This window comes from Falco naumanni, chromosome 1 (genome assembly GCF_017639655.2).
Source record: "Falco naumanni isolate bFalNau1 chromosome 1, bFalNau1.pat, whole genome shotgun sequence".
In the NCBI taxonomy this organism is placed as follows: Eukaryota; Metazoa; Chordata; class Aves; order Falconiformes; family Falconidae; genus Falco; species Falco naumanni.
In genome coordinates this window covers 85,829,657-85,850,735 of record NC_054054.1, presented here as the reverse complement: position 1 = coordinate 85,850,735, position 21,079 = coordinate 85,829,657, and the positions used below count along the sequence as shown (strand labels likewise).

Here is a 21,079-nt window from a genome sequence, read left to right as displayed (position 1 = left end):
TTACATTTGCTTAACATTTTCAGCGTTAAATAATCTGCACATAACTCAGCCTCACTCGAAAGGTACGCCGCAATGATCTGACATAAAATATAGCTCTGCTAGGCCAAAAAAGATAAAACAGGGATACCTTCATATTTAAAGGAGAAACAGTGAAGGATTTCATATTTTAATGAGATACAGATGCCGACCACTGAATGAATCACTCTGCCCATAATTAAAGTCTTCTGATGTCTGAAGACTCTTCCTGTCATGAAAACTCTTGGATGCTATTTCATCTCCATCTTAAGCCTGATTTCAGACTGAAAGAGGGGATCCAAATGTTGATGTCACCCCAGACACCACTTATATTCTCCATTTCCTTTTTGAAGAACTTGGTATTAATTTCTGTCTATTTGGATTTTTATGGGTCTTCAAGCACCCTTAGAGCTAGATGGGAGATACAAAAAAATCAACAACAGACCGAGGCATTTCCAGGCACCATACTTAAGCATTTCATGCAAACCAGCAGTATTTAAATTAGGGAACTGTCACACTAACATTCAAACCACAGAATAAAATTAGAAAATTTAACTTTCAAGTACACAAAGAACACAAGACTATTTTACAGTTTTGCTGATGTTTCAAATCTTAGCAATCTTAAAGACCCTAGGCAACTGGAAGTTACAAGGAGAACCTGAACCTTTATTCTTATTATCCAGCTGGACTACCTGGGGCACAGGGGGAAGAAAGAAAAAGCAGCTTCCAGGTACACAGTCCTCTCATGAGATGCCTAAAATCTCATGTCTTACTGGTTACTGTCATGTCCAAAAAATGCTTATCTTTTTTTCCAATTAAATTGGAATTCTGTATTTTCATTTACTTACCACTACTACTCCCTGGGCATGAATAAATTTCTTAGCTTTTCTGCTATGAGGTAAAAGGATGGTTAAAAAAAAAAAAAAAAATATCTTGGGCTGAAAAATCACCTGAGGGTACTCTTGCTTCATTTCAACTGCAGTCTCCCCAAGGAAACTGGTCCCCATACTTAACTAGCCTTCTTGTTGCAAATTTTTCCTAACTTCTCTTCTGATAGCCAGTATCCTCCTTGAAACAGTGACATTCAGAATGGAACATATCGTACCCACCACCAGAACCGAATTAAATGAACAGAATGCCTTGCATATTTTATAATAAGCCATATTTTTATGTCCTGATGATATTTTTTTTTTCCCCTATAACAAAATGGCATTGCAGATCCAGGGATATTTAGTGATCTCCCTGAAACACTCCACACACACTTTATTTTATAACTTTTAGCTGAACAGGTACCTGACCAGTTCTGGTGTTTTACAGTTGTTCATTCCTTCTTTGTTTACCACTGCTAAGCTGTAACCTATTTTTTTCAGACCGTTTCTATTATTTCAGATCTCCCTGAATCCTAGCCCTGAACTCGGCCGTGCTTGTACCTGTTTCAGCTTAGCATGACCTGCAAAGTGAATAACTGTGCTCTCTAGTATGCCATCCAAGTATTAATGGAAGTGGTGACTACTGCAGGAGCCACAGGTCTCCAGCTGTTCCAGGGCCTGCTGCCTTTTATGTGCTTAGACAAAACGTGATCATCTTTATCATGCTTTTCTGAGAAAAAAAAAAAAAAAAATTTCTTGGCATTACAGGCTTCCCAGCCTACAGCTCCTCCCTTTCTCCCTTTTTTAAAGATAACCCTTTAAGTTTTCTTTTCTCCAGTCTTCTCAAGCCTCATTTGTCCATAGGTTTTCAAAGATTATCACTAATGGCACTGAAATCACTTCAGCCAGTTTTCTAACTACCCAGAGCTGAACTCCTCCAGGCCCTGCTAACTTAGGTATTCAGACCTATTCTTTTCCTCTTGCCTGATGGTGTGTTGGCTGCGAGGCTGCAGCTGACCCTCTCAGGAAGAACAGAAAGGATAAAAAAGTCATTCGGCACTTCTGCTTTCTCACTTCCATCTTTTGAGAGCTTTTCCTTTTCACTGAGCAGTGGACCCACTCATTCCCCGGCCGAGCTCTTGCTACAAATACATTTATAGAAACCCCTCTGGCTGCCCTTTATGTCTTTTGCCAATTGTAGCTCATTTGGACTTTGGCCCTCTCATTTTTCCTTGCACGCTCACGTTAAATTTGCTCTCAATAGTTTGACCCACTCTCCAATTTTTTTATGTTGCTTTTGAGTTTCAGGTCATTAAAGAGCCCATGATTTCGCTGAAGTAATCTCTTACTACGTTTCCCATCTGTCCTCTCCATTAAGGGAGTTCATACTTGTGCCATTAAATTTGCTTCTCTAAGAAACTCTCAGCTCTGCTGAAATTCCTTTTCACTCCCAGCAGCTTGCCAAGGCCATAGCGCTGAGCCGACTGCAACCAGCTTCCTTGAAACCCATTCTCTTCTCCATGCCGCTCTCCCTACTTTTGTTCTTAATCAGCACTCTGGCAGCCTAGAAATATTTTCATTTTAGAAAACCTATTCTGCCCAGGTAGACCAATTGTCTAAATTTCCCAACCAAGGACTGAATTCCAATTTACAGACCAGTTTTGCTTTGGGTTCTGGAGATGAACAAGTGTGTACTTCAAGTACTCTGAAGAAATTTCCCTGCCAAAGTCTCACAGCCAAATCTGTCCTGTTATATAGCATCACCCCAAAACAGACAAATTTGCAAAGAATGAAGAGCGGGGCGGGGGGTGGGGAAATCTCAGACTTTTCTGGAAGGACAAACATGTTCTCCAAAGCATCTGAGTCTCTAGAAAAGGCTGCAGAATCCACCTTGCTGCTGGCACAAGACAGAATGAAGGATTTAAGTACAGGGTCTAAAATTCTGTGCGCTGTTCTAGATAATTTATACCTGTCCAAATGATGCCTCTCCATTCCTTAAAGGCTTGAGGAGGCAGCCCTGACCCCAGTCCTTTCAACATCCTCTCTCTGCACAGGGGATACTTATATCCTACTGCCATGCTTAGCTGCACAGTAGCAGTCAATAGGAAAGAGTGATTTAGACCGAGGAGCTAAGAAAGCAAATGTTTTTATAGCGGCCCCTAATACTTAGAGTAGGGAAGGAAGATGACAGTGTGTACAAGGGAGCCATTGAAAACAGCACTGCTCCTAACATGTGCTTAGAAAGATATCTGTTATCTGGGGTTTGCCAGCTGGCTCCTGTATGCACAAGATCCCCCTGCCTTTAACTCTGCTTCACCATTCCCAGAAATGCAGCCTTTGCCCTGAAGAAAAATCCCATCCCGCTGTCAGCTGTGATTAGCTGGCCCCAAACAGCCCCTGCTAGCCAGGCTTCAGCAGGGCATGTCCTGCAGGGAGCCAGGCTGTCCCATGGCTCCTCCCGGCCCGAAGGGAGCTGCCAGCACCCTGGCTAAATCCTGGCAGCTCTCCTGAAGGTGCCTGTAAAAGCCTGTAGCTCCTCCAAATCCCCATCATCCCTACTACTACTATCACCCATTATCTCCTGCAACAGCAGAACCCCATGTTTTAGGTAAAATCCCCAAACAATCCTAGGGAACAGACTGTGCCCTCCACTCAGAAGGAAAGCAAACCCTCTCCCCATGGTCCCTGTTAACCCCACCTGCAGGAATCCACCTTCCTTCCCAACACCAAATCTGTCAATGGTTCATCTTAGCCACTAGGCACCAGACCCGGCTGGGAGGACCAGCACACCCACCTCTAGCTCCACCTCCAGCCCTTCAGCAAAGGCGATTCTCCTGCCCCTACTCCTGAAGCCCAGTTATCACCAAGCCCAGAGGAAGAAACCTCTCTTGGCCCTTGCAGAGAAGCAGGACTTGTTGCCACAGGACTGATAAAGCATAAACACGGTGCAGTGAGTTATCTACAGCCTGATCCATATTACCAGCTTAATATCTAGCTATTCCCTATAGGGGCCATACAGCTCCATCTGTAAATCTTTCAAGCTGCACCTTAAAATAACTTAGGTCCTTGCTCCCGTGACTGTCTTTGGCCAAAACCTGCTCCTAAGAACATCTGGACACTGTCAGTATGCCCTCTCACAGAAATTAAGACTATAGTGGTCCCCTACAGAAGCAGTATTTCTCCTACTAATTTGCTTTTACCCAACTATTTGCACCTCCATGAAGTATCCTAAGCTGTCTATATTAACATTTGGGTTGCCAGTTTGTTTTTCTTTATAGTTTGTTTCCATTTATGGTGTGCTTCTCCATTTAATATTAAAATTGACAGTGACAGATCACCACCCTTTCTCCAAATTCACTAAACTGTTTAATAATATAGTTTTTCTAAACAGATCTGTGGCTCGTACACACACCCAGGCAAAATAAAGATGACAGCACATTTGAACAAGGCAGCAATAAAACAGTGATAGTAATAAAGAATAAAAATGCTACATCAGGTTGCCATGGGAACCAGCATTCAAGGACTCCAGGTAATGTTGTAAAACATGGCACCAAGCATAAAGCAGCTAAGCAGGTTAAGAGGTTATTTATTAGGCTGCAACATGTTGTGCAGTGCCCTCTGGTGAGAGCGCAAGACAGACACAAACGGGTTCAAAACAGGAGGTAGAAGATGCAAGAATTTGTGCCCTGCACGTATCACCTGGGAGCTGTCAGCTTGGCAGCTGCATAAATTGGAAGGAACCGGTGTGTGCCACAGGCAGCGTGCAGAAGGTAAAGCTGCACGCCGAGCTACGGAGAGGTGATGCCAGGACACGCACCCACGCTGGCTTTAATCTCCCTCCCGTAGGAGCCAAGAGAACTGCAGTGCACCAGGGCCTCCAGGAAACGTTCCAGTAGGTGGGACCTGCCGACCTCGGTGAAGCGCTGCTTTTCCTGCTGAGGGTAATGGGACTAGCTAAGATGAAAGCTACACTAGGTATGACTAAGGCCAGTAAGCATGATCCTTGGTCAGGGTATGTTTTCTTAAGGACTGAAAGCGTAACTGTTCCATGCCCAGAAATTTCACCAAAATTAGCAGCAGTTCCCCATGTGGAAGAGTGGCAAAGCCAGGTTCAAGACTCACATGAGCCCTGGGACGCTGCCCGCTGCACGCCTGGCAGAGGACACACAAAGAAACAATTCAACAAAGGAGCCCATGTGCAAAAAGTCGAAAAAAGCAATTCAACAATTCAATTCAACTCAAGGTAAAAGCCACCCTAAAGCATCCTTTCCTAAATGAGACAAAAATACACAGGTTATCAATCAAACACAAGATCTTGACAACACAGAACCTTTTCCACAACTGCACCCCCCACATACAGAACAGAGGGTGCTGCATGGCACTTTGAGGGCAACGTGCTCCACTACAACCTCGCAACAAAACTGCAGGCTCACACAGACGTTGTGGCTGATGGTCATTTCTGTCACTGCAAACAGCAGACATCCAGGCCTCTTTCCAGGTACCATTAGTTAACCATAAGCTTTTATTTGGGGGAGCGCAATAGGTTGCTTAAAAATATCACAGCACATGATTGTGGTTTTTCCCCACAGGCCTTTCTGTGGGAAAAACAAATAGAAAATCCAGTTAAATGATTCTGAGTAAACACTGTTAACATTTTGTATAGAGCAGCTCCTCCAAAACTGGAATCTGAGCTAACACCATCCTATCCCATCATCCTTCCTGTTACACCTAAAGTAGTGGAAACCATAACACAGAGAAAATAATTTTTAAGCCTGCCAAAACCTTTCATAACACAAGGCATGGCTGGATTAACTTTTTCTATCAGCAAAGCCAGACTATTTAGCCTAATATTCAGCAGCGCTTTCAGTGCAGCTTTCCTCTGTCGGGACTAGGGTCAGCCCGCATCCAGCCTGCCAGCACTGCTCTGCCAACAGCCAGCTCCAGTACCCATGGCAGCTCTGTGGCTAGCATAAGACTCGAATTTGTCTTTGAACTGCAGAAATACTACTGGGGGGGGCGGAGGTGGGACTGGAATATGAAACCCAGCTCGCCTAGTTTTCCCCTGCACTGTTAGAGCTGTCAATTCAATTCTCCCCCCACTAAGTGGCACCAATGCACCACAAACCACAATGAAAACATCTGTACAGACAGCTTATAAATAAATATTCCCCTGGCTTCCTGAACCTGGCCAGCAGCAGGGGAAATCAAACAAGCGGGGGACTGCGTGTGGGAAAGGGCTGCGGGCAGTGCTGCAGGCCAGCTCTCCCCCAGCGAGACGGCCTCCATGTCACTGTGGCAGCCCTTCAGGCTGGCTCTCCCCCCTCATAAATGTTTTAATTACATTTCCAAGAAGGAAATGCAGCATACAGGGACATGAGAAAAGAGAAAAAGCAAACAAGCAATCTTGTGTTAACTGTACACCCCAATACCTGCTCTTGCTTTGAAAAGAACAGGGGTGCAGGGACAGCAGCAACACCAAAACCCATGCAGCACCGAGTGAAGCCCAAGCCAGACTCCATGCTGTTCAGCTGCATGTAATGCACACCACACATCAAACCATGAACGCCAAAGCATTAGCATTGCCATTTTTCTTTCAGACAGCCCTTGCAAGGCTCTTTTGTTGAGAAGAGCTGTAAAGACTGCCCTCATCTCCTGGCTGAATCACCCTCGGCTTTGCCCAGCTTTACCTGCCAGATACTTGCGGTACCATGGAGTGGATACATGGGGCAGGGATAACTGCTGTAAATCAAGTCTACTGTGAAAAAACCAAATATATAGCTCAGAGCTACTGTAGCTGGGAAAAGGTTATGCAAATCACAAAACCCATTTATGTTAACTATCGTGCAAAAGCAGGAGCTAACAAGGAAAAAGGTCTAGGAAGTACCTTCTCACTGGCACTCTTTGAGAAAAGTGACAATTAACCAAAAACATATCAATGAACAAATAAATTACTAAGCAAAAATGTACTTCACTCACACCAATACAAAGGGAACAACTGTGCAGTTTGGGACATTACAGTTTCCCTTGTCATGGCTTACTATTTGGAAGAGTGATGGCAATGGGCACTGCTAACTCGTGAAACCTGGCCGTGTGTTGACCAAAGTTCAAAGGACATCTTGTTCAAACTGGCATGTCACAACAATTTATTAGTGATTGCTTATTGTAGGTATTTCAGCTGAAGTGCAACATCAAGAGGTGTGACAATCACACTGAGGCAGACAAGAGACTGAAGGACTATGTTTCAAAAAGGATCAAGAGATGACAGTAGTCTGCACTGAGTACTAGAGGAGAACAAACAACTCTCTATATGAACATGGCACTGCCTTTATAGCTGTTTTCATCATTGAACCATGGTAACCTATGGTATTTATATACCATAGGATACACAGCAGCTGATGAATGCACAGGTGATCCCTGTAATCTGGGTAATGCCCAGACAGGAAAAGCAGAAGCTGGCAGTGATGGAAGATGGGTCTCAGTGGTTGCACCAGCATCTGTCTCACATTTGCTTCAGCAGAAAGCTGCTAGGAGAGAGCAGCTCCCTAACACATTCCCATGCAGGCCAGCCTGGCCAGACACCCAGATCCTGCTGCTGGAAGCTGACAGACACTGACACCCCCCAGACAAGGAGAACTGCCTGTGGCTTGTGGTCACCATACTCCAGACCAGACATACCAATCCGCCCTCTTAAATTAGCAATATGCAATGGCCACAGAGGAATAACTTCTGTTCACCTACAATAAGGTTAAAGAGTCACAATCACCACCTTTTTATTCCAGAAAATCTGAGCAGCTATCCCTAAAAGGGGGGGGGGGGGGAATAGTTCATAGGTGCCTCGAGTTTATTTGGTTTTAGAACACTCACAGATGTAGTACTGACATTAAAGCTCCAGTGCACTGAATCCAAAACAGGGAATAAAACAATCCCATTGGTCTCAAAACATTACACATACCCTACAATGAGCACCGGAACATCGTGTCACTGGCTATGGATGTTGACTTGCTTCTTTATGCTCCCTCCACCTTCCCAATGCAATATCCAACAGCCGATTATTCTGTTGTTTGTAGTAGACTGAAGTAATTAAGCTTAACCCTAGTCCTGTGGGAGTCCCAGAGAAGGTTAGTGATCCACAGGCATGACATGCTGTTATTTATAGCTGATTAAGTTCTATTTATCTACATTTAAATGTTGCAGGAGATGGGAGAGATCCCAAAACACATCTGTGTCTTATTAGAAACACCAGCTGTGTGTGGTTGCTTAAAGTTTGCCTTTCTTGAGAGGTTATAAGGAAAAAAAAACCCCAACCCAGAAGAATTCAAATTCTTCACTGCAGCTAAATAAATTGGTGTGGTTTAGCCATAATCTTCGAGATGCAAGCCTGACATCCCACGCAACTGAACCACTTCTGGGGTCAGACTCAACCCCAAAATTAGCCAGACCACTTTGAAGCTCCTCTGAGCGCTGTAATTGCATTTAATTTTTACTGGAAGATTGTTCATGTCTTAAGAGACATGAGAAAGGTGACCAGCAGGTCACAAATCAGGTCTTTGGAGTCTTAACTTCTGAGCCTCTATGCATTTAGGAACAGTACTGTGGTTTCAGTAGTAAGACCATCATTGTATATATGCTCTATTTTCACACACACATACAAAGGAAGATGAGCAAACTGAGGGGATGCAATTCTGTCACCACCCTTTACTTCAGACAGATGTGGTCCTACGGTCCACATTAACAACACAGATTGGCATTAGAACCTTTATGTTTGCTCCTCTGTGTAATTCAAGTTACTGAATTTTTGGTGGTAGAGAACAGTAACAGAAGTACTTGCACATAAAAGATATAAATATTCTGTATAATAGTAACTCAAAGTCAGGCTCTAGAGGAAGGGACATGAGTGTCGTGTCACCATTAGCACCAAATCACAAGAGGTGATGCAGTCACCTTGTAATTGCCGAAGAAGAATGTAATGAAGGAAACAGTAAGCTCATGTCTCCTATAAGACCCCTCAAACATCAAGATTAGCAACAAAGAAATTTAGCAAGGACATCTAGGTCTTGTGGCTGCAGAACTTTAACTCTCCACAAGATGCTTCTGAAGAAGCTATCATGTCTTCCCTATCCTACTGCTCTGCATACAAACGGTACGTGATTTGTGAGATTTTCTTACGTAACTGTTCCAGTACAGAAGAGGTAGCTGAGTTTCACTTTCAGCATCACCTGAAATGAAGCTGAGATTCAAAATGAAACTTTAGGGTAAAAAGTGAAACCTCTGAGTTTTGCAAATAATTCTTTGAAATGCCCCACCAGAGCTTTGTTAACTTACTGCACAGGAATCAGCGAGACTGTATCCACAGGAGCTCTGTGCACCCTGAAGGAAGGACACCCACAAGGACTACTTTCACCCAAGCCACCGACTGTAATCTTCTGATGGAAGATGAACGAGCTGTCAGTCACTCCACACAGACAGAATTGCTGTGGCAGCTCACATCGGGCTTCATTTGCAATCCTCATGCATAGTTCGACCTGGGTGGTAAAAGCCATCCAGCTCTCCCCTTGCAAGCCCTCTTGAAAGCTTCAGGCTCTGACCATCCCCACACAATGCTGTAGCCAGCTACTCCTTGCTCTTACCAGTCCCAGCACACATCTACTCAAGTGATGCAAGTGTGGGCTGATATTAACAGAGCGTTAAACCTCAAATTAAGAGTATGGCTGGAGAAAGCCTAGGGTATTTCCAGTTTCCCCAAGAAAGGCAATGCTGCCAGCTCTTTGTTTTGTTGTGAGATACGTTCTGAAATTTGCTGGAACAAAATAAATGTTGGGCTTTCATTAAGAGAAAAAAAAAAAGTGTACAGTCTCAAGTCAGATACAGACTTGAAAAAATAGCCCACGAGTGCCTCAGTGCAATCAGAGGAATCTAACCCAGTACTGATTAAGCATCTCAGTTGTTGGGTAGCTTATTTGTTCATTCTTATTATTTGATTAGGTTTGATAACTCAAATAGTTCGGTGTCATATTTCTGCTGTGGTTCATCTTTTGCTTAATCACTCTTTTACAGGCCTCCTGTACAATCCTAAGAAAATCACATAGTCACCGTACACTTTAGTCCAGTATTTCTAAAAACAGAGTCTGATCATTCTTTTTCTTCCAATTTTGACTGACTTATTTACCTAGTGTCATCTCTTCTAGAGCTAGAGATGGTTTACACCATGCCTCTCAGGATGTCTCCAGTGTGACTACCTAAGTAATACAAAAATCAACAAACTATCATCACATCAGAAACCTAATCTTCATAATCTCAAAAATTAATCTGTTCCAGAGCTTCCACACTAATGCTGCCCCACTAGAAACTTGCTATGTATATGCGCTTATCCACATATAAACAAAGAAGTTTTAGCTCACAGCGATCTCGTAAAACTGATATTTTTAGATATAACCAATACACAGAACAATCAGCCTCTTAACTGCTATTTTCTCTTACTGGTGCTTTTCGGTGATGTATTTCAGCAGTTGCAAACATATATGGGTGTACATTTAGTCAGTCAACTACCAAAAAGATTCCTCTCATATTACAGGGGGAAAAAAGGCATTTCAGGTTAAAAACAAGGGGGAAAAAACCCCAAACCAACAACAAAGCAAAGTCTGGTTACTCCAGAGTACAGTTTCCCCTGGTACTTTGTGTTGCAATTATTTACATATCCCCAGATAGTCAAACTGATGTGGTCCAAAGTTTTGCTGTGGACTTTGTAGAACATGTTGTTCCTGTGCCAACTAGAACACACTTAAGTGTGTTATCAGGCTGAACGATGGAACAGAGGATACACTACATTTGCTACTAAAGAAAAAAAACAATCAGTTCATCACAAACACCATGTCAAAAAAACCACAACAAAATGCTAAAACAAACCCAAGTACACTACAGGAAGTAGGTACGAGTTGCAACCACCTTGACATCTCAAGGCTCCTTGGTCTGATGAAACAGCACTAGGAACCACGCAGCTCCTCAACAACTTCAATGCAGGGGCTCAATAGTCAATACATTAGCGTACATTTCAGCCCAGAAGGTAAAGAAATGTACTTGAAAGCTGCAGCTGAAGGCTTCCTCACATACTGTCCCAAATAATATTTTCTCCATCCTTACAGATGCAAGATAAAAACAAACAACTTGTAAACACTCACCAGTTAGATAGCTGCCAGGTTCAGCAGCTGCAAACCTGATGCCCTGCCTGACACAGCTCCAAGAAGAGCTGTACCCTTATAATCACGGGACAAAAATAGGTTGTCTGGTAAACGCAGCAGCACAGCGTTGCAAAAGGCAAGATGGAGATCCAGTCTTACCAACAGGACACTCCTCTTAATACTCGTATAATAACAGTAGCATTTGTTACAGATCAGTATGTTACAATGCTCCCCAGTATGAGAATTAAAACTGTCCTTTTCTGCCAGCAATACCATGTAGTCATCTGTATGTTGTTTAAAAAGGTAATGCTTTTAGATAGAATGGAAGTGGTGTAATGCAAAGTGCTCTGCTGCCCACCAAACCAAGAAAAGTTTAGCTGTGACCAGACAGAGATTATTTCAGAATTTTGTAAAAACAATTAATACACAAGATGTGTAATTATCTCAACAGACACTTCTTCCCCATGCTTATTTCATAATATTTGAGTTTATCCTTTGGCTGGGCAGGCTAAAACCCCATTTGTAGACAAGGAATACCTGGATGCACTGCTTTACTATTAAGCCTAATGAGCATGAGCAGAAAGCAAAGACCACTAAAAAGAACATCATGAAAATTCATCCTGAATTTCCATGTTCTAACTATAGTCCTACAGCTTCAGTGTTTTTCCTATTGTTCATCTGCATTCTATAGTTTCCCTGCTTCCTCATTTCAAATTATATTTACATAAAAAACAAATCAATTTAAATTATTTTGAAAATCTAAGCAGCACACACTTTCAGAAGTGCAAGAGCTGCTAAATGCATGATTTATTAGAAGAAAGACAGAACCAAAATAAGGCCATACCACATAAATCATCTTCAATAAGAATTAGACAAAAATACCACACTGGTTTATGCAATCCTTCTTCTGTCCCTGTACAAACAGCACACACGTATGGCATGAGGTCAGGGGGAGGTTTGTTACTAGCCTGTATCTGAAAAAACCACAACATCACAAACCCCAAAATATAACAGTCAAAACTAGTGTAAGTGACATAAACGTACTGCCACAAACATCAGGTAGATTTTTAAGGACTGCTATTTTACATCCCCATTAAATTAATTGTCATAAACGAACAGATTTTTACAGGAACTTTGTATTTTGGGAAGTAGCAGGAGAATACTACCAAGCACACTGAGTAACCCAGCCTCTTATATCCTCATAGGTTCTGAAACTCTATGCTCAGCTCAGTGCACGTAAATTGGATCAGATGGCAAGCAGCACAGAAGTACCTTGTTTTTCTTCTTCCCCTCAGCATTCACTTCCACTCCTCAGCACGGGTCACCTCCTCTACACACACGCACCGTTTCCAGAAAGTGCTCAGAAGTGGCTGCGTGTCTCAAAATAATGACGATCCAAAGCAAGAGCTTAAGCACTTAAACAGAAATACGAAACAAAAGAAGAGGGGTGGAGGGGAAAAAAAAATGCAGTGGAATAAATCCAACCAGAGCTTCTCAGCAGCTCAGTGAGCCCCTAGCAAGTGCCAGCAGTTTCAAAAGCGCTGTCATCTCTAAACTGTTATCAAGGTTTTATCGCACTCGAGTTCTTATCTAAACCAAACAATCACTAGAACAGCAGCCGATAAGGCATCCTGACAAGGTAATTTCAGCAATTTAAATCCACAGCTACAGCCATCATACACCCAGAATATTTTAACACTCTTTCCAGTTTAACCTCTAATCTCTCTTCCTCTATTCTTTCCAAACACAGGGCCAATTTCTCTCTCTTACAGCTGGGCGCGCTTCCTGCCATCGCTTGTGTTACGGGCAGGTGCCCTTTGAGCTCTCCCCCCTCTGGCCTGTGCAGCCCATCCACCAACGCCAGCTTGCTTGATCAAAAGGATCATTATTTTCTCTCTGAATTCAAGTGGCCATTTTCCCTGGCCTGACAAAGGTCCATCATTAAAAGCGGTGGCTACATCTGTCACAAGCTGTGTGTGGGAAAGGAGAGGGAAATCAAAGGAAACAAACATGAGGCAGGATCAGCTTCGGCCCTGGTGTAACTGGGTGTAACACAACAGAAATATTTGTAGCCTTGTGGGACTTTCACCTACAACATCTCACCCACATGTCACAAGGCAGGATTAGCTCAGAAGCCTTTTAGCTCAGTGTCTCCTCTTCCAAAATCTTTCATTGGCCAGAAAATCCAGTGTATCCTTTCCTCCATTTTTGCTCATAACAGACTTTTTACATCAGGCCAGACTTTGATTTATGGGACATCTGAAAACACTTATTCATGCTAAATGTAGCTGGCAAGTGACATGCAAAACCAAAACAAAACCAGCTACCTCAAATGGACAGAAGCATCAGTTGATCTGATGCAATTTCTTCTGGACACACCAGACACAGCCTTGACACAATTCCTGATTATTTCTCTCCTTATGCTGGAGCAGAAATGAGATAGTAAGCTACTAACACATTCCTGTGTCTCTAAAGCTAAGGAGCAACTTGACTGTATCACATAATGTTTATGTACATAAGACAGGGCAAAGCAGTTTTAGAACCACATCAGTTTACTCCTGGCTTTCCATAGCTCCAGTGAGGCGGGGGCGCCGAGCACGGCTCTTGTGCAATCAGTCACCCTGGGCACACCCAGCATCTGCAAGGGCATCAGAAACAACAGCCAGAGCTACTACAGTTACTTGAGTAACGAAAGGAGAGTTCCTGGAGTAAACTGCAACCGGGCCCCTTCTGTGGTGCCATATCTGACTGTGTGTCAGAGCTGTTGGCTTCGTATCAACAGAAAGTGATCGGTGTAAACTAGAGAAATTGCTCAATTCCCTCAGGTTGAACTTTCAAAATCAGGAAAGGGAATTAAAGATTTCTTGGCATATGCACACAGGGAAAAAAAAAAAAACAAACCACACCAAAAAACCCAATCCAACCAGATGCTGCAAAAACCAAGAAATCCCTTCACTAGGGATGAAAAATTCCTTTACACCCTATTTCAAAAAATTTCTTCAATCAAAACTTAATGAATCAAGAGACAAAACAGATGCAGAAACCCATTTTCCTCTATAAATCATTGTGTATGACATGTGAAATGCAAACTAATTTCTTTAAATTGCAAGACTTAAATGTGGTTATAGAAATAATAGACTGTCTTCAGATTTTAATCAGATAAAATATATCTTGAGTTTCAGAAAAATTACCCAGCTCAAGTAGGAACAGGACATATAAATATAACATGCCATCCTTCACTAGCCCAGAGATTGATGAGTTATTTGCTTTCTCTCCCAGTGTGAAGACTAGTAATTTTAAAATTCCTGAATACCTCCAATGGGGACAGTAGTGGGTCTCTAGCATCAGGGAAACCCAACAGAAGTTAACTAATTTACTGGGTTTGAAAGTTTTGATGTGATCGAATATTGCTCTAAACGAGGCTACATTAAGATCCAGATAGCATGAGTATCTAACACAAGGGGACAAAACAGATCATCTAGTTCTAAAAGGATGTGCAGATTGTACCAAAATACACATCATCTTTGTGTTCCTCCTCCATGGCTCGGTGGGGGTGGGGAGGTGGAATTGGGGCTGGATATTGTATTCAAGTGAGTCTAAATTGTAAAATATTTGCAAGGACTGTGCGTTACGCCGGGGTCCAACTGGTCTGCTTCAAGAACAAATAAACATTACAGTTTAACGTGTTCCTTCAACCAACTCAAACGCACAGCAAACCCGCCTGTGGAAGCACAGTTATGATACATCCACTCAGCATTTAAAACATCCAATCTAACTTGCCATAAACTGTCACTTCAGGCATTTATGGCAGACAGTAAACACATGCTTATCAGAGAACAACTGCACCCTGTGAGCTCAGCCAATGGAGCAACATTTCTTATCGAATCAAAGGATTATCAGGGAAGCTAACAAAAATAAAGGTTACACCATATGGTCTCCTCCTTTTTACCTCTGCTCCATCAAGATGTATGACTTCAATTAAAACTACATTGCTCAGACTTTGCAGACTTACTTCCTCCTCGTCTGCCCTTGAAAGAAAAAGCCTACCTTTAGAGCACAACACATGGAAACAATCCCCTACAAAACCCTGCTGAACTTGACAAATATCCCATCGACCCAGCTTTTGCCATCAGAGGCCCTCACTCGTGCCCACCTGCAGGAATCGATAGCCTGACATGGCAGTGTTTACCTTATGTGAGCCCCCTCCTGCATCCCGCATCTGCTCACACGTGGCTTCCTGCACTTCAGCAACAAAATAAAGGTCAAGAGGCGTCACAAGCAAGCGTGGCGTGCTTCTGTGCGGGGGATATTTGCACAGTCACTGCAATCACATTTAAATTCCATCAATGGAGACAATTTCTGCTGTTAGTGCCAAATAATGATTTGGTTAACCAAATTAACAAATGGAAGGAAAAAAGGTAATAAATTAGGGAAGAACTCAGTTTCCCTTATGTCTGCCTTTTATCAGCTGTCTAAAAATACTAGCTCACATTGCTTGTACAAAAGGTTGTGTGAACAAGGGCATTTCTGAAGCACACAGAAGCAGATATTTTTGTTTGACCAATACAATTATTAAAGCTCCCTTCAAAAAGCACATTTATCCATAAAAACAGTAATTCCTCCTCCTGTGGTTGTTACGTACCACACCACAGCCTTGCTCTCTCACTGGTAAGGTAACAAAAGCTCCTTCAAACACAGTAGATTGATCCAACTTACTGCTTGTAACTTAAATGGGCTTAATTAACAATCATTTCATTAATTGTTGCTTAACAGTTGATGCCATTAGATCACCTTCCATCCGTAAGTTTACAGCAGCAGCACTGGAAAACAGCCACATAAACGGCAGCCAGAGAGATACCGAGAAGCAGGTTTCCTGTGTGGTTATATTCACACTGTTTTCTAAATAATTGCTATTAAATTCAATGCAAGTGCTTATACTTACATTCACACAAGTAAATCCCTAGATTCAACAGGATCAGAAGAATTTCAAGGTGCTGAGCCACTGACAGTCAGCAAACTGTACCTGAGGCCTCCTCTGCTTCCAAGGAACAGGCCAGCAAAGACTCAACACGAGCAAGAGATTCTCTTGATTTTATTTTTCTTTTCATTCAGATTGGGTTTTTCAGATTACAAAGTAGCCATCAATACTATCACAGGACTAGATAAATGATTACTTTTTAAAAAATTCAGTAGGAGCAGCCAAACTCCTCACCACTTTAAACAACACTACTACTACAATCCATGCTCCTAATCTTGACATGTGAAAGTTCCTTCTAACACATCTATCTCATCAGATATTATAAATTAACCTGAAAAACAGAATTACCCTGTAAAGTGGTCTGTTATTTCTCTCTACTTTTGATATGATCTAAGAATAAAACATGTAGGGTTTATAACCTGTTGTTGACAACACTTTATTTTGCTGAGCTGTATGATCTGAAACAAGAAACATTCGTTTGTACTTACAAACAGAGATTGATTTTAATCACTATTATCCATATTGCTGCAGTGATATTGCCCAGTTTTGACAGCATATAGCTCACTTCTCTCTGTGCCATCACAAAAGGTAATCAACATAATACTCTTACAAGCTGGAAAGACATCTTCCTACTATTCTGCTGTCACATAGCCAAGCACACACTACTCTTCTCTGCTCAGCCCAAGTGCAACTTGGCCACTGCTGCTCACAATTCTTACAGCTTAGATACAAACAGAAATTACTACAAATTGAAGCAGGGTATGAATTTATATGTGTGATACTCCTTCAGATAAGGAGTCACTTTATTGGACTGAATTAAGGTAAACTGCTAAGAGAGCCATGTGGTGAGCCCTTTCAGGTCATTTCTCCTTGTAAACAAGCCCTAAAATACCTGGGGGCTGCTGAACGTGCTGCATGGGATATCTGCTCTGCCCTGAGGAGCATCCTGCTACCTCAGCTCCTGGTACCACACCTCCTTCTGAGGTCCTCCTCGGATGACTAGGAATGGTCTCAATCGAGAAGATCTTTCCTATTGATTAGCTGGGGTTTTTTTTCATTTCATCAAGTCTTTAAAAATAGCTACTCAATGTATTCTTTCAATAATAATGAAAACTTCTTTGCCAACAAAAAACATGAAAGCACTTCCAATTTTCATTATTTTTTTAAAAAAATCATTGCCATATAGATCTGTACTGTCTTCATGGATTACCTATGTATGCTGTCGTTACCAAGCCAGGTTAAGTTTAGTTCTAGTATAATGCACTTACAACTCAGTGAACTCAAACACAAACCCTCCCTGATAAGCAAGTAATAAAAATCTGTCCTCTATTGCCACCAAGGTAATTCATACTTTAATATACCTATTATTTCAGTACTAAGATTATTTTACTGCAGCAAATTTATTTCCTTCATGAGGAATTCAAAGAGAAGAAAATGCATGAGAAACACTAAAGCAAAACTCAGATTCTGTGAAAGATCAGAGAACAAAAAAATTCAGAGAAACTGAAATTAATACTGATACTACAAGAAAGGACAACTTAGAATAACATTATTTCTTATAGTGTTGCTAGGATAATTTGAAGAATGTCAAGACTAAGCATTTCTATACTGCACTTCATCGAAGACTATCAGACAATAAGCATTAAACAGCTCACTTCACAGCCGCCTCAAGGCCAGGATTCCCAGCTTCTTGCAAACAAACGTGCAGTAGGCAAAACACCGCAAGTCAAAATCTGAGGTCTTATTTCTGATTCAGGCTTTTTCACCACTGCAAAATGCTTCCCTTTCCACAGCCTGGAACTGATTTGGAAATTATTATTTTACTAGTGCTCAAAAAATTGGGAACAGGTTGAAAAATCACGGGTAGTCCTGAGAATTTACCCAATTTATGCAAAGATTTAGAAGGCAAGTTAACCATCTGCTGTATGTTGGAACAGCTGAGAATCAGAACTCTTGTTCCCATTTGTGTTCTTAACTCCGCAGGCTCCAGAAATGTTTTTATTACACACGTTTTGTATTTGGAGAATCATACACCACAACTGTCATCCTAAACCCCCTAAACTAAAAGCTCAATGCTCTGTGTACTGTATGTTCCTTTATCAATACGAGTATGATTCACAAATTGGTAGAGGATTTGCAATAGGTTTTCTATTCTATTCCTTTGGAAGTCTCTAAGACCGTAATTATAAAGAAGCTAACGTTTTGGGTTTGTGGGCTTTTTTTCCAAAGAGAAAAACATGAACTAGTTCACATCTATTCACTAGTCAATGTAGTTTAACTGGTATTTCAGTAACACAGGTTTACTACACTTTAATAGGAGACTGGAATACAGATGAAGCAGCTCAACATGAGCTATAGCCAGCACAACCTAAAACCTTTCCACTCCAGGCAGGTACTGCACAGCTGGGAAGCTGTTCACGTGAAATGAGTTGCTCTCCAGTTCATAGCAGACAGATGTCCTGTGTCAAAAGCTCCACACACCCCCCACTCCCACCCCCCATCAGTACTGCCTGATGGCTGCATCAGGAGGTCGAGCAGAGAACAGCCCATCAAGAGCCTGCAAGCACAGGGAGAGGGAGGAACAGCCTCATTTGTTACTGGTATTAATGTGTGCGGCACAGCAGCAGATGAAGGCCAGTACCAGGACAGAGGCTCACCAGATGGTGTACACATCTCAGCAGAGAGCATCCCTCCCTAAAAGGGCTACGTCTGCAGTCCAGAGATACAACATAACACTGGCAAAGCTGCACAGTGAAGAATTGTGTTGTTTTGTAAACTTCATTGGACATGGCTTTTCTCGGTTTTTAAGCTGAAGGTACAGAAGGAGGGGAAAAGGGGAGGCAGAATAATCCCAGCTGAGCTGGTGGCATGGCCACCGCAGGCAGAGAGGGAATTCTGAAAGACTGCAAAGGAAACTAAAGCAGCATCTCTTCTGATTTGAAGAGGAAGGCTTCCCTATGCATTAAAAAGCAGTCAGATAAAACATGTTTGGTGCTCAGTGGTGGCTAGGATACTTGTGAAGGAAAACCAGGGCTGATGTTTGCACTCAGTAGATGCCAGATGAGAACGACAGACTTAACCCATGCTGTTAAAAATGCAGGACGTTACATTGCAGAATCTCCCGTAGGAGGATGAGTCTATTGTCATCAAGTACTTCAAGATTCTCCTTCAGATGGAGATCTGTCACATGCAAGAATCAGTCTCTAAGCAATTAAAGGAGCTTAGAGCATATTTCCTTTTTCCAGGAAGGTAACTAAAGAGTGGTTTCTTGTTAACACAAAGACTGAGAACAGAATTGGGATCTCCGAGTACAGCACAGTGCTGTAAACAACAACTACCACCCCTACCAAAAACAAAGTTGGAAGATCAGGAAAAGGATAAGAAGTAATAAAATCAAAATGCTTCTACCTTCCATGGCCCCACCAAACCAAAATCAAGCAGTCAAAACACTCTGGCTGCACCCACACAACAAAGAAACTAAAGAGGAAGGCAGGACCAGAACCATTTCCCTTACGTCTCCCACCTTCAGCTACAGTCAGCCACAATTAAGCAGGTTTGTTTTCACTGCCACAGAAAGCCCAGACACACTTCAGCTGAAGTTCCCACAACACCAGAGTCCATGATTACTTGGGATAACATGATCCTGCACTGTCTGCTAGACAGTGAAAGTATATTCTCATGGCAGTGAAGAACAAGCAATAACAAAAGTCATAAAGAGTAACAACAAAAGAAAAACTTGAAAGTCAGAAATGACAGCTACTCTACAGGACAGTTATAGAGACAGGTTAATTATTAACACTGAGGACTTACCATCCCCTAAATGTTTAAAAATGTTTAACTAGCAGTTAGAGCCACAGTAAGGAAGGTATGTGGTTGAGTCTTCTTTCCATTTTGCAGAGGAGGAAACTGAGGTGAGGAATGAGCTCTTGGAGCCACAGAGAAAGGAACAACCACCTGAATAAAACATGTCTGGCTTCTAATCCCACCTGTTAGATTTACTCTTTAGGTTTATTCTCTTATAAAACTTGATCAGGAAAGTGGAATCCAGTATCATTTACGTAGCAATATTCTTATTTGTGAACTGAAAAGCACTTGCCATAAGGCATCAAAAAAAAAGAAAGACTGACTGACCTTTGACATTTTTGAAAGCTCAATAAATGACAATAGGAAGCAAAATTGTATTATGCACCAATAAAATGTAAATTATGATATGAGAGGTTATTTAATCTAAAACTATAACTATTAAGGAGAGTGATAAGAGATAAGGAAGGTAAAGACTCAGGGACTTTTCAGTCTCCTATCTTATCACTTCTAGTGTAATATTAACCAGCTTGATTCACAATATCGCAGTCACTTTGTGATCTTTCCACAGTTGAAAACAATTAGCAAATGTGAAGTATTCAGAACTTTGTTCAGTTGTGCCACTAAAACAATACAGCATTGTTTTTGATCACGCATTTAAGCTACAGTAGCACCAACACAGGGAAGATGTTAATCCTGTAGATATTTTTTTTGTTAAACCTGTGTAAACTTTATTTTGATTTTACTATAAAAAGGACAGTATGAACTTTTACTACTCCTCTACACTCAACACACTTTTTAATGCACTTGGCAAAGAGTAGTAAACTGCTTTCTAATATATTGCTTTAACAGCTCTCTAACCAAATATACAATGTTTTCCAGAAGGCATTGATTTATGTTAGAAGACTACAAGAATAGTCACATTAATAAAGTTGATTGTGTGTCTCATCACAGAGATTATTTAATGATGGAGGTACTGCCATGCACATTCACCTATACCCAAAGAAAATCAATTTACCAGTTAGACCACCCACCTGCTGTTAAATCCTTTATTTAGCTTGCATGATTATTGATTTTAATCGAAGAAGGCTAATTTGTCATAGCTTGTACTGCCTGAAAACTAAAACCTCTTTAATGTACTGTTAAAATTGCAGGCAGTTTTGTCTACAAATAGTGGAAGAGTATTGCTTAACTAAATCCTCACATCACAAACCTGCAATCACACACTGCAGCCCATGATT

At 41.7% G+C, this 21,079-nt stretch overlaps 1 protein-coding gene across 18 annotated transcripts in view; it reads right to left on the bottom strand.

The window, feature by feature from the left end:
- The window catches only part of FBRSL1 (fibrosin like 1), a 547,437-nt gene that overhangs the window by 332,266 nt on the left and 194,092 nt on the right, over positions 1 to 21,079 (bottom strand). Inside the window, exon 1 of one of the 18 annotated variants that reach the window (XM_040602550.1) lies at positions 12,332 to 12,586. The exons of the other annotated variants lie outside the window; for them this stretch is intronic. The gene's annotated coding sequence lies outside the window, so the exon portion shown is untranslated. Of the gene's footprint in view, positions 1 to 12,331; positions 12,587 to 21,079 lie in introns of those variants that run through there. 18 annotated transcript variants of the gene reach the window in all.